At 39.4% G+C, this 14714-nt stretch overlaps 1 long non-coding RNA gene across 6 annotated transcripts in view; it reads right to left on the reverse strand.

The window, feature by feature from the left end:
• Positions 1-14714, reverse strand: part of LOC116153047 (uncharacterized) — a 402633-nt gene that overhangs the window by 24762 nt on the left and 363157 nt on the right. The window lies entirely within an intron of this gene.

A 14714-nucleotide genomic window follows, 5' to 3' on the forward strand; every position in this document is an offset into this window, starting at 1 on the left:
GTTTATGGGAATGTGTCCACTTTATAAAAATTGACCTAGAATTTGTGCATCTTTTTAACATATCATGTGTCAAGAACTGGGAAGGGCCTGGGATTTTCCCTAGTTGCAAGCCTGCCATGGTTTTATGGATGCTGGTGGGAGACATGAAGCTCCTGGATCAGAGACAAAGGAATTATTATTCACAGCTTGGCAAGCAGCACGTGCTTTGTGTTTGCTCTGGTTCCCTTGCTCCCTCTCCTCAGAATGGCCCAGATGAGGCTCAGAAGTGTGCTGCACACAAAACAGGTGTATGTCAGCTGAGGGACCCAAAGCTCAGAGAACTGAAATCTTTCATAAAGGGATACAAGCAAACCTGCCCTGCGTTTGCAATGGAGGAAATGTCTTCATTATACTTGACAATACACAAGCCTGTCCTGGGCTTGGGAGGGAGCCACTAATTTCCACAGCTATTCTCTTCATAATCATCCAGGAAAAGATAGTCTGGAACAAAAGCTATCAGTGCCTCTCTATCCATAAGACATGCAGAAACATGAGCCCTCAGATGGTTATCTCACAACATGGCATACTTCAATGAAAAGCTTACATTTAAGAGTATGTGGTGGGAAGGGTTCTAGCTCAGTGGTAGAGCCCATGTTTAGCATGCATGAGATCCTGGGTTCAATCCCTAGTACCTCCATTAAAAAAAAAAAAAAAGACTATGTGGTATTTCAGCTAGGTCTTCCCTGAGAGCATGATCAGATTGAGGGGGAATGAGTTTTGTGTAAGGAACAGGGAGCAGCTGAGTTTGAGTAGAGCATAGGTTTTCCCTACCTAAAATGTCTTCCAACATGATAAGGTGAATAAAGTGAAACTCAAATGGCCAATTTTACTGCCTGTTTTACTGCTCAGATAAAGGTTTGTAGAAGAGAAGAAAATCACATTAAAATTGAACAAGATTTTGTGGAATCATCTGTGATCTGATGTATCCTTTCCCTCCTCCCTCAACTGTGCAAGAGTTTAGATTATGTAGATCTGAGATTTAAAAATATTTCCATCATAATATGTGCACAGTTCAGTAGATTTTATTTTGAAAATAAACTAAGAAATATAGAAAATGATAAACTCAAAATGCCTTTAAAAGTTTTTTATTTCCGTAATTGAAAATTTTAAACCAAAATTATATTGGTCCTAATTAACTTTACTTTGAAAGACGAATCTCCAAATTTCTCGTCTTATTTACAATAAATCTAGATGACCCAATAGCATTTAAGCAGAAATGTGATATACTTAATGCTTAACATTTTCTTAACATTTTCTCTCTGAAACATTTTTATGCTACCTAGGTAAGAGGGTGGAAGTGAATATTAAAATCTCATAACCATATTTTGGTGCTGATACTGCATTTTCACGTTTTATGATCTATCTTGAGCTGTTTGATTGAACGGCAGTCTGCTGCTTAATCAAGAGCCATGTGTTATTCTATATAAGTGTACTGTATTATAAAAGTGAATGTAAAATTAATTTCAGGATATATATGTTTAATTATATAGCCTCGTGTTACATATCTGAATCAAATTGTGCATTGCCTCTTAAGAGCTTGAAAAAGTTTGGAATTAATTTAAGTAATGAAGCTTGAGATCTTTTTAAGGAGGCTCTTCTCAGATCATAACTCAGTTCTCGAAGTTGGGTCCTATGTGGTTTTTCTCATTTCGCCCTTCAGATGGGGAAATAAAGGCTATAACATTTATTGAATGTTTGTTTTGCACCAGGTAATGGAAGTAGATGTTTTTCATGTATCACCTCATTTTAAAGCCTAACAAAATTCCATGTGGTGAGTGTAATTATTCTCATTTTATATATGAACAAACAAATCAATAGTAAATTACTAGCAGTCACACCATGAGTAAATGGTGGAATCAGGATTTGAATCCAGAGCTGTATGTCTCCACAGTAAAATTACTTTTTAAAAATAGGACTTGCATATGGGTAGGAAAACAAAAGGCTAGAAAGATCAATATACACTACTATGTTAGCAGTGGTAGGAGTAGAGGTAATTTTTAACTCTTCATTTTGTCATTCTTTATTTTCTGAATGTCTGATGATGTATAATTATATAAATTTATTTAAATGTAGTACAGGACTTGAAATGACTTTGAGAAGTCATTCAGGTTGAAACAATGAATGGAAGGGCTCCATGGGCTATATCCTTTTAGCGTCTCTTTACAAGGGAAATTTGAGTCTGGTAGTCTTCTGAAAGCCCAAGCTATTAAGACTGTTGCTGGGGAGCTGATGACCATGGGCTGTTAGTGTGCCTCCCACAGAGATCTCAAAGGTCAAGTGTGGTCTGAAAGATAACTAAGGCAGGTCTCCACTCCAAGCTGGAGCAATTCTAGTGGGTGGACCTGGCTTGATTATTACTAGGTCATCTAGTAAATAAGCAAAATCTACTCCTGCCCCCTCACTACCACCACTTTAAAGAAAAATGCTCTAATAGCTTATGGGAATCATGGGGTCATTCCACTTACTTCTCTAATAGGGAATAGTCTTATTGTTTACTTAATAACAGGTCCTTTACTTTGTATATATCCTTGCAAAATTTTGGATCGAGATTCAAGTGATCATTTTCTCCCATACATGTATGGTTGGTTCCCTTTATTATCTCTGAGGCTGACTGTCCATAAGAAGTTATTGGGATGGAAAGATCTCCTAGGAGGGTATAGTAAATGCTGTGCTGTGCCACCCAGAGTCTTCCTTTTGGACCACGGTGTCATTCATTCCCTGCAGCTGCCAGAAGTACTGTCTGCTGGAAGCTCGTGGTTGAGACCTTTCAGGGGAATTGCTCTTGACCAAAGGAAGCTGCCTTGCCCAAGGTTACCTGCCTTCCTTGGGGGGAAGCTCATGACTGGGCTATAAGTGGGTACAATGCCCTGCACCATTGCCTCAATTTAGGGGCATCTCTGAATCAGGCCATCCCAGCTGCAGACCTCCCTCCAAGAAGAAAAGCGATCCACCTGGGGATCTGCCTGGTACTGTAACTGTGGTATTCACCGTCAGTTGCTCCTCTTTCTATAGCTCACCTTGGGGAGAATGATGGAGTAGAGGCCACAGGAAATGAAGGCAAGTCTTAGGTCTGGTTCTCTGAGAAAGAGACTCTGAGACAGCAGTTTACATGGAGAGGGCTCACTGGTGAGTGCTCCCAAGAACCCCACCTGCAAGGGAGTGGTGGAAGGGGGATGAGGCTGAAGGGGAAGTTGAGCTGTGATGAGGCTGCAACAAGAGTCTCAGATGATCCTACAGGGAGATAACTGGGTAGCATCCTCCTTTGGATTTACAAAAACTACCATGAAGCCCACAAAAGCCAACAAACTTAGAAAGATAAGATGGACTCAGAGGACACAAAGAAATGTGCTATCTCCTTGTAATAACTCTCTTTATGAAAAATATACTTGAACAGCTTGCAGCAGGACGACTTGGTCAATAAAGACTTCGGGATTTAATCACCCACATAGGGAAACATTTCCTTTAGCATCAGAGCAAGCTATTCCCCAGTACTATAATGATTGTTATACATTTTGTAGACCCTTGAGAACCCTCTCTAGGTGGGATCTGCTAACCATCATCCACACTAAGGCAAACGATTGCTTGACTTAAGTGGAAAAGACTCCAGGAGAAAAATCTTTCAATGTCATCAATGGTGGGGTCCCTATCCTGCTAAACTTGTTTCTCTACTTCTCAGATACAATTTTCTCACTTTAGCATTCAAAAAGAATTTGCAGTATGAAGTAATTTCATTCAGCTGGTAAGTTAATTTAGTTTCATGGAGCGAACTCATCTGGTTCAGCAGGATGTAATGTTGCTCAAAATCAGATCATTAAACATTTTTTAAATGATCTAAATAGTTAACTGGTAACCTTTGCTGTTAACATTACATTTGTCAAAATTGAAACAAAACTAAAAAACTTACTGGGTTGCACTCTTGCTTTGACTACTAGGAAACTCAGAGCCTAATTTAATATTTAATTACAATAGCAAATCTTAGCTTAGATTTTCTGATACAGTCCCTCTTCCTTTCCCACTTCATCTTCATTCCATCTCCCCCAACATACAACAGCTACATACTTTAAAAATGTATATTTTTAAGAGTTTACCCTGATTAAAAAAAAAACATGGAAGGCCAAGAAACATTCCGGAAACTGTGACTATTTCTGTCTTGTTGGTTCAATATTTTAAGGCTGGTGTGGGGGAGGCAGATAAATCATAAGCAATTATTAGGCAGGCAACGAAGAGAAGATGTTCAAGTTCAACATCTTTCCAAAGACCAAGAATTTGATGATGATTGGCTGAATGTGGATTATATATCCACCACAGAAAGGAAAACAGTCTCTTCAATATGGAATCTATTTTCCAGGACTGAATAGATCTGTGCCTCAAGCAGTTCCATCAGACAAATTGTGCACTAAATCTTCTTTGAACTGCTGGACTTAAATCAAATTTAGATATAAAGGGTTTCATTTTACATAACCTATATTTGAAGCTTCTATTGAGTCTTCAAAATGATTTGCTGCAATGAGTGTGTTTTTGGTGTGAATCCAACTTCTTAACCTGTCTAGAGTTTCAGTGATAAAAGTTCACATGAACTTAAATAATACTCCAGCATTGACTGCTTTCAGGCTAGTTACTGATGCTCTCCATGTCTCCAGTATATTCAGATGGGATGAACTGAATCTTTATAAAAACTGACATTAATTGGTACGACTCCCTATAGTAATACCTCCATCAATTTTAAAGTATCCTCCCATATTCCGTGTATGTTGAAGTCTGCGATAATGAAATGTTTATGTCAAGATCTCATGGACTCTGAAGTGGTAACAACATAACCCTGGAGTCCCAGTTACTTACCACAATAAAGGTTTATTTCCCATTCATGCTAAGTCCTAACATGGGTTGGCTAACTCTTCAGGGCAGCTGCCCTCCATGCTGTGACACAGAGATCCAGGCTGTTTGTATAATTTGGCTCCACCATCTCTTTATATACCCTTCTTTGTATCATGGCAGGAGAAGAACATCACACACTGATTCCTGAATGCTTAGCCCAGGAGTGCCTCTTGTTCATGAATACAGGTAATGGGATTGTTCTGTGCATGGGGAGTTTGAGCTATCTGTAGCATAGAACAGATACTCAATGTTCTTTGAATATGTGAATTCCTTAGTCCTTTAGAAGGAAAAGTAATGACTATTTCCCAATATCTGGGCCCCATACAGAGAGTGCTGAGGGCTTCTGAATAGTGTTATGTGTCTATTAGAAATTAAGATAATAAAGGCTCAATTTTAATTCAAAGTTGTCCTCCTCTAAGAGTTCAGGTACTTATTATTACTCAGGTCTTGATACAATGTTCCACCTACTGGGTTAGACTTCCTGGCTCTGACTGCTTGAATCACAGCAGTTTCCTAGAACTTCTGCAGTATCTACAAGCTGGCTTTAGCACCCACAACACCCACCCAATGAACGGGTCTTCTATCTAGCCTCAGCCAGCTTCCCATCATTCCACCCAAGATCTTGCAGTCCTGATAGTCATCTGACAGTCTTCCTGTAGCAATGATACAGACACTGACTCTGGGCATTCACAGGCAGTCACCGTGTAGTTGCAAATCACTCCTACTGAAGTGATGTTCATCAACTGCAATAGAACTATGAAAATAGATTTTTGTTCTCCTCCCCCAAACTTCAGAGAGACACCTAATTCAGTGCTTGGTACATGAAAAGTACTCATTCAATGTTGAATGAATGAGTGTATTATAAATAAATTCAATGGGAGGCCATCTGAAAAACAAACCTCTTACCATTCTGCCTGTTCACCTTGTGCTCACACACCTGTGATTTCTCAGTAGTCCCCATGCCCATGATGCATATGCCTTATCACACATTTAGTGGTGAACACAGTTTTCACTAATAACTGACTGGAAATAGACAAACTCATCATACATCTATAGCCTAAGAACTCCCTATACACGTGTCAAAGAAGAGGGGTAGGCAGGTCAACGCCTCTATGACACAACTTTCCAAAAGAAGGGTAACAAAGCTTCTTTTTATAGACACGGCAAACATAGCAGGAAAAGGAATAATACATTTTTAATTGGAAACATTCAGATTTACTCCTAATTTAATTCAGCTGCCCAGCAGCCATGATTCGATTTGCATCATGATATATCTCTGATACGATCTATTTTCATAAATGCAAACTCTCCTGAATATGGTTCTGATGGATCCTGACATTTTAAAATATGTCCTATTGTCCTCTTCTGTGCAGTAGACCAAGCATAGAGTGTTCACTCCTATATCATTGTCACTGTACTATCAGACCAGATGGCTACTTCATCACAGAATCAAGAATTAGGGATAATTTATGCTGTTCCTTGCTCTAGAATGTGAAAATAGAAAGCGTTTGCCGCACACATACTCATGAAGAGCAGTGGGACCCAGCAGTAACCGGCTCATCGGAGGGCATTTGGTGCTACGGCTGCACTGTCCGCAGGAACGAGATTTCATTCCATGGAGCCCCAGGCTCTCGGGTTACAGAGCAAATGGTCAAAGCACGTGAGTTCATGCTTCACCCAGTAACCAAATTAAGCCTAGAGTCCCTCTGTTAAGGAAAACAAGTTGCCATAAAACAGTTCTAAAATGGGAATGATGATATCTGAATGCTCCATTGTTTCACCTTCAAGGATTTCTCCCCTTCATAGGGAAAAAAAATACAAATGTTGGCTTAATAGTCAGAGCAGTTGTTTTTGTGTCTGTGAACATTAAATGTTAGAAACGGAAGAGCTGTTTATCCTCAGCCTGCTGAAGAGAACAGTGGAAATTTCTCTTTATTGGTCTATAAATAAGCAAAGTCTGACCATACCCTTTATTGAGAGAAGAGCCACGGCAACTCATCACACATGCCAACGGGCTCGTCAGCAGCCTTCACTTAATACTGCCATGAGCATGCCGAGGAAGTCACAGACAAAAGATTGTCCTCTCAGACGATCGAGCTTTTTTAACCTGAGAGCAACTAGTATTTCCTTGGTGAAAAAAAGATGGGTATAAAATCATAAACATTTACGATTAACAGGTGTTATTGTTTAGGAAAAGCTAGGTGCATCAGTAAAGTCTCATTTGACACAAACTCGGAAGTGACAAATGGCCATTGGTTCCTTTGTGGTATAATCACATATTATTAGCAAAGACATGGAGGGCTTTGGGGCTTTGGCTACACAGTACCAAAATCAACTGGTTAATTCAGAAAAAACAACAACAACAACTCCTCCCAAATACCAGTTAAGATGCCTATTTGAATCCTACAGACGCAAGATCTGGTCGCATTAATTTTTTTATATCATCAATTATTTGAGGTTGTGAACATGTAGAAAAGCCATTGAAAATGTCTCAATTATATGGCAATATAATGCATCCTTTCTGTTTGAATCTGTTTAATTTGTTCATGTGTATTAACTTTTTCAGATTAGATATCCTGCGAAAACAGACAGCTCCACCAGGGGAATTTAGTTGTGCAGGCAAAATTAAAAGGCTATCAGTGTGAAAAGTGAGAACAGACAGAAAGCTTAACAAATTGGAAAGAACAACAGGCAGCTAGTAATAATCGTGTTCCCTTTCCAAGGAAGGCACTGTATCTGCCTGTTCTCTGTACATGATTTGAGGCTTGTACCCATATTAATGATGATACCTCTTCCATCAATATCTTGGATTATTACCAGTGTCTGGGAGAAATTTTATTGGCTGCTGCAGTTCATTGAGAATTAATTGATATGACACGCTTACTCTACATGAACTTGGAAAAAAGTCTATCGAGTGAGTGATTTAATCCACTTTATGTTAATTATAAATTATGCCAGGAAACACAATTAAGGGTGGACTTGTTACCAGCTCTTGGACTGCACATGCGAGCAATTTGTACTTCCGACATTCTGGATCCCCTGACTTTGACTGGCTGGCTAACACCTTACTTAGGAAAGGCATTCATTTGGCATTCTCACCAATATTTGCAATGCGGTCTGTTCTTAAACAAATTAGGCCAGGAGGAGGCAGCAAAATGGCCCACTTATCTTTATTTGTAATTTAACCAACATGATGAGAGACAACCTCCAAATTGGATAATTAAAAATATTTACCCACACTCTGCATATTTTAAATAATCTCCTAAGTGTTTCATAAAACTGGAAAGGAAGGGGGAGGGGGGAACCTGCTGCCAAACCAAACATAAAATGAACGATTACTTTGGAAAGAGAATGTAAAGAGTTACTGGCCACATCCTGAAGAACTCTTTATAGAAGATGCCTCGCGATTCCCCCTCACGGTGAGCGCGCACTAATACTTTTATTAAAAGAAGAGCATCAGAATGCGGATAGTTGTTATGCAGGAGCGGTAACTCACATAATGGGGGATGGCATTTCTTTCCACTCGTGCTGCTCCGCTGGTTCTAATAGCAACCTGGAGCTCAATTTCCTCCTCAAGAACATTGCATTTCACGGGGAATGTCAATTATTAAAATGCAGTGTCCCGTGTCTTATTTCTCACTAGATGAATTCATTTGCAAAATTTGCTAATTTATGCAAATGATCCTTAACCTGTAACTGCCTGGATTCTATTTTACTGTTTCTGGTTTTTGGCTGCTTGGACGAATGGAAGGAAATCACATTAATGCAGAATTTGTCAGTTCTGTCATCATTATATTAGTTATTGAGTTGTTACCCCTCCCCTCCAAAAAAAAAAAAAAAACCCATCACTACCAATAACAACAGACAAAAATGTGTTAGTAAGTGAAAGCCAACTGATAGCTGGAGCTGAAAAATCTAGAGATTAAATTAAAGATAAACTAGGATGACAGGATCTGGTACCTATACGTCCTGACATCCTGAGTAATGTTAGAAGCTAATCATCTCCTTTCTGGGAGAAACTAACTGGTTAATAACCCAAGGAGGGTCTATCAGCTACTGAGTAAGACAGATGTAGATAGTACTCAGATAAGAAATTTCTTCCTGAGAGTAAAAACAGAATTGGTCCTGGTTTTAGTAAATACAAAGCACAAAAGGAACTATATACAATTTTTAATTTTTGGCCATGGTTACCTGTAAGATATGGCAGCCAAAAAAAAAAAGAGGCTGGTGTTTGTCAAGAAAGGAATTGCTGTGTGTGTGTGTGTGTGTGTGTGTGTGTGTGCATGGGTGTGCATGTGTGTGTGTGTCCAGATCTGGAGGGTACAAGTGATGTTTCGGGGTCAGAATTTGTGTTCCCACAGCTACCTCACACATCAGCTCTTTCGGTATTCCTCCAAATGAGCTGGGGAATGAGCTGGGGTTTACATATTCTTACATCAGTGGCACCATGTTTGAATCAACTCTTCTGAAAAGACACTCAGCAATTTTTGCCCCCACTGGCCCTGACTGTGACACAGTCTCTTTTTAGGAATAGTGTTGAAAAAGAGCTTTCGGCAAATCTCAAGAGCTGCTTTTCCTTTCTTTTTTTGAACTCGGGGTAGGGATTCAGGCTCCTGGCCTGTCTTCTAAATCCACAGGAAATGGATACATCACATCATTTGTATTTAGTACCCTTTATTTGGCAAGTTTCTGAAGGCCATTGCATTGAACAGTTAAATAACCTGGATTGGATCAACCAGGGAGACGTGACTAGGGACGCAGACAGTCACAGTGCGTGTGTGTGTGTGTGTGTGTGTGTGTGTGTGTGTGTGTGTGTGTGTGTGTGTGTGTGTGAGATATGCAAAGTTGAGCTCTAGTGTGGACACCCTCCCTGGGCTACTGATGCAGAATCTACCCATGGAGCAGCGCCTGCAGACTCCTGCATCACACAGACCACCCTCTACTGTCCTCTGTGATTTCTTTCGGTTGGCCTCTGACTTACCTGACTCTGGGCTACACATGCATGGTCACAAGCTGCCTTTGTAATCTGCCTTTCTGACTGCTGAGTTGTATTTTCCTCTTTCAAGTGGACCAATAGTTGCAAAGTGAGTGGGGGCATTTGCTGTGGATATTGGAATGGATTCTTTCAACTCCACAAGGGATTCCAATTAAAGAGGGAAAAAAAAAAATCCAACCTGCTCTTGGTAAAATGGACAATTACCACTTCAAGGAACCTGTCCAAACTAGAATAATAATAGGAGAGTACACATTTAACCACTCACTTTGCTCCTGTTTCTTTCAGAATCATATCTCTTTAAATCTACTGAAGGAGATCTTCCTTTTGGCCCACAGGATGCCAAAAGGACTTGATGATTTATTTATGCTGCACTTGGCAGCCCATAGTCCAGATTGTGGCTGAAGCTGAATTTTATGAGCCTCCCACTAGTGAGTATATTTTAAAATTATATTAAGAATATATTTTTTTCAAAACCTCAGTCATGTCTGGCTCAGCCTCAGGCCCTGAGAAAGACAGTGATGAAAGTAAGGAATTAATATTGCTAAGGACTTAGCTGGTGAAATTTTTATTGCAAGAGATCAGAAAAGTGTAAAGTGTTTATTTGGAGAAGGGAAAAACTGCATTGAGACCTGAATGCTTCTAGTGATATTGAATGTGACTTTTTCTATTTGTAGCGATGGTCGGTCAACAATTTACTAGGCTTCTACTATGTTCCAGGAAGTATTCTAGGCCCAGAGGACTGTGGTGACAAAGACAAGCAGTGCCCCTTCTCTTCTGGAACAGATGTTTCAGAGAAGGGAGATGATGATAATAAACAGGTAAATAAATACTGCAGGTGAACAGAATGGTTTCAAATCACAGTAACAGTAAGTCCCATATAATAAAGAGAGACTTTGAGCTGAGACTTGGCCTGAGGGGCAGAGAGTTTATATGTTCACCTGAGAGGATAGCTTCTCTAATGTCAAGTCAGAAGAGTAGAACTGCTGGCAGAATAACTTCAGGAAAATTTTACTTCTGCAAAATCTGAGTCAAAAGAAAAACACTGTCAAACTCAAGTGTAAAAGTTTAGACCTTGAAGAAACCAAGATGGTCGGGCAGCATGGTCTAGAAGTAGCTTCGTAGTTTGGCATCGTGGATTTAAACTTTACATGATGAGTGATTAATTGTTGTAAGGGGGTCCAAGTTTACAAGGCCTGAAATGAGGCCAGAGGGGCAGGGTCTTATCAATGAGTAATAAAAAGTGACACAGCAAGGATAAGAATTTAAAGTCCTCGTCAGTCTTCACTGAGAACTAGTGATAGCAGCACCTCATACTTGCATGCCATTTTATGTTTATTCTGGAGTACAATTCACATTTTCTATGTCCTTTGATTTCCACGACAAGGTATTACAATCTTCATATTAGGTGAAGAAACTAAGTCACAGAAAATTCAGACAGCTTAAAAGTGACGGCACTGTTCTCTCTACCATGGTTAACCATTCACTCGTAAATGCAGATACTTCACCATTTTAACGGAAGCACTCAGCGATTCCATGACACACTGCCCATGTAGCCAGTTGAAAATGAAGACTTCTGGCAGTCTGTTATTTTCTTCCTAGTTTTATCCATTTATGAGGATTTTTAAAACTGAAGTTATGTCTTCAAAGTGCAAAAACAACCACTGAAATAAGCAAATTGGTAGGAAAAATGCTCTGGTTGGTCCTGTCTACCAAACAAACTATCTGAAGCCATAGTTTGCTGTGGAGTCGAGTAGACAGACAATGACTCAAGTTCAAAGATGTAGTCTGGTTCTTACTGCTGACACAGTGAAGATAGATCTTGCTTCACTTAAATTAACACTGAAAAGTGAAGGTCAAAGGAAAGCCTGAGATTGTGTCTAAGTCTAGGCCAAGAAGATATCAGGGGTCTTGTTATTTTTAAAAACCACAGCCAAGAACAATCACTAAAGCTGAGACTCAGATAAAAGCAATTACAATCCAGACCTTTGCTTCTTAAGAACTGCTGGCCAAAGAATGAAAAATTAATAATTAAAATTAAATTCACTGAAATCATATTAATATCTCTTTGGTAAACAAAGACCTTTTCTCAAAACAAAATTTCAAGGGATTTATCACTTATAGAGGAATAGATGTAATTATTACCATATAACACTGATTGAGAGTCAAAATCATTTGAATTATTTATTGGGTACCAATAAGGTATAAGGATATTGCACAGATCATGAAATTAGATGCTTTTCTGCCTACTGAGTGTCTCATCATAATTTAACAGATAGACACAATTCAACATTCTTAAGCAGAAGGGAGTCTATCACCAGTAAATTTACTAGTGATCATCTTTAAGAAAAAAATTCATCATTGTAACTTCTCCATAATGTAGTCTTCAGTGCCCATGCCAGTCAACTGAGATTGCTTTATGAGAGAATTATGTATGTGTTAGTGTATGTTTCATCAAAGGTGCTCAGGCATACACTTGAGTTAGGATTATAGTAATTTTGTTGTCCAAAAGTATCGAGGGAGAGAAGGTTTAATCTCATAGGTGTCCCTTCCGAAGTGTCATGCACACAACTACATGCCATGAGCTGACTATTAGGGAACCTTGGGTATGATCAGACTCTGTATTTTTGAGAATGTGGAAGAATCCTGCTCTATTCCAGTCAGGGCTCATGGTGACTGTTGTCTTGAGGTGGCAATAATAGATTCTGGCCTCCACTCAGGCCATGACTCATAATCTGAAGCAAACTTGGATGGTCAGGTTCATCTACATTCCAGAGGAGAGCTCCTCAGGTGGTTGAATGTCTGGATCTCCTGGGACTTTATTTTTTTGTTTTAACGTTCTCATACAGAGCCAAAACCCTTTGGTTCTTTCTCTACCCTTTGGGACTATACTGAATCAATCTCATTCCTCTTCTACATGATGGCTGTCGTCTTTGGTTATTCTAGAAGACTTTAAGTCAAAGCTCTAGTGGGGCTAGCAGTCTTAAGCAAGGGATACCACAGTGTGGATGGAAAGGCATAGCTTTGGAATCAGCTAGAACTGGATTTGAATGTCATACTTCCTGTGTGAACTTGGGCAGATATTACAGTACCCTTTGAGCCTGAATTTCCTTATTTGTAAAATGGGAATGATCATACCTACTTTACAGGATGTTGCAAGGATTAAATGAGAAAACAGCCCAGCACTAAGCATCTAGTAAGTGCTCAGAACCACAAGCTCCCTTACCTCTTGACTCTCAAGGAGCTTGCCTAATACCTCGATCACACATCATTTCAAGCCTCAGATATACAAAGCAGATTTTATGCCTCAGTATCACCTAGCTGCGCATATCACCTGAAATTTCTAAGTATTTCACTAGCATAAAGTCCTCTAACATCTAGAGCCACTGCATACATGGAAAATGGTAGAACAGTATTAACTTTGCTCAAATAGGGTTTAAGTTGAGCTCACTCACCTTATCATACTGCATACAGCATAATGGGGGATGGAGCCACCAGGTGTTATCATCCTCCAGGGTGACAGTAAATTCCATTTTACAGTTAGCACTTAGCATCTTTGTCATACAAAAGTCATACTTCAAAAAGTAAAAAAATGTGGACTAACATTTGCTGAGTTATATTGTTAATACCATGGAAAATAAGCAAGTTGATTTAATTAACTCATTAATTTCCTATCCTTGTCACTTTCACAGGGACAAAAGCTTAGTCTCTTCTAATCAATGTGACTTCGCAGAGGCAAGGTTCTGGATAGACCCTGTGATTCCTGTGGCACAGTCTGTTTTCCTAACAGTTATCTAGACTGGATCAGTGTTGTTACTTCAACAGTTATACAATGGAATGGGGGGGGGGGGAGTTATAGGTAATCCCTTCTTCTGAACTAGCTTGAAATAAAAATTAAATGGGCCTTGAGCGTTTGTGAATTGCAGTGTTTCATTGGGGCCATGGAACACTAAGTGAGGCTCAGAAACAGGGTGTTAATTCAGGCCTAATCATTTAATTCCACTCTGTTATGTGCCGTATTTATTGCCCTCCTGGATCTGTTTTCTATGGCCTGATAAAGAGACAGTGATTCTCTGAAGCTCAGTCAGGGACCATTTTATTTATATTGTTAGTTAGTCCAATAAAAGCACTGGCTTCAGATTCCTGCTGTTACTTTCTGTTTTGTAGCCCTGTCGTTAACCATGAAAATGCTGATGGGGTTTGCATCTCCTGGGCTGGAGTTGCTTTGCAGTGGAATGAGGGACTGGAAGGAGATGGGATGGTCTGGACCAGATTGACAATAGAAAATCCCGGTTTGGTGTAACCAGATAGATGTGAATTGACCGGGAGTCAGCACAGGTTTTAGCAGCAAGTATGAACTTTCCTTTGTTAAGCGTCTTGGTATGAATACTTGACTGACATTTTTTAGGGTGAACTTATACCTGTGTAGGCTGTGATTCTGTTTGTGAACCAGGAAGGTTTTAAATATTTTTTTAATCAAAAACTTGCTGCAACTCTCTCCAAAGTGAAAATAGTTCTAATTTCACACATAAGGAAATGGAATATAGATCTACCTAAAGTTGTTTATGTATGTCAAGCAAAGGAGGAATGATGAAAAACAAACAAAAAAATGCAACAGATCACACTTCAGATCCTCCTTTTTAGAAACAGTTTTAACTGCATAGTTTAATTGATTGTTTTCCTAACAGTCTATAAAGTGCTGTAAAGAGGCCCAGAATGAGGAAATGATGGTGGGAAACAGATTTATAGAGGTCACAGGAATTAATGATATGGCAGTCAGAAGATAACACAGGTGCATTAATGAAAC

Source organism: Camelus dromedarius, chromosome 4 (assembly GCF_036321535.1).
Source record: "Camelus dromedarius isolate mCamDro1 chromosome 4, mCamDro1.pat, whole genome shotgun sequence".
Lineage (NCBI taxonomy): Eukaryota > Metazoa > Chordata > Mammalia > Artiodactyla > Camelidae > Camelus > Camelus dromedarius.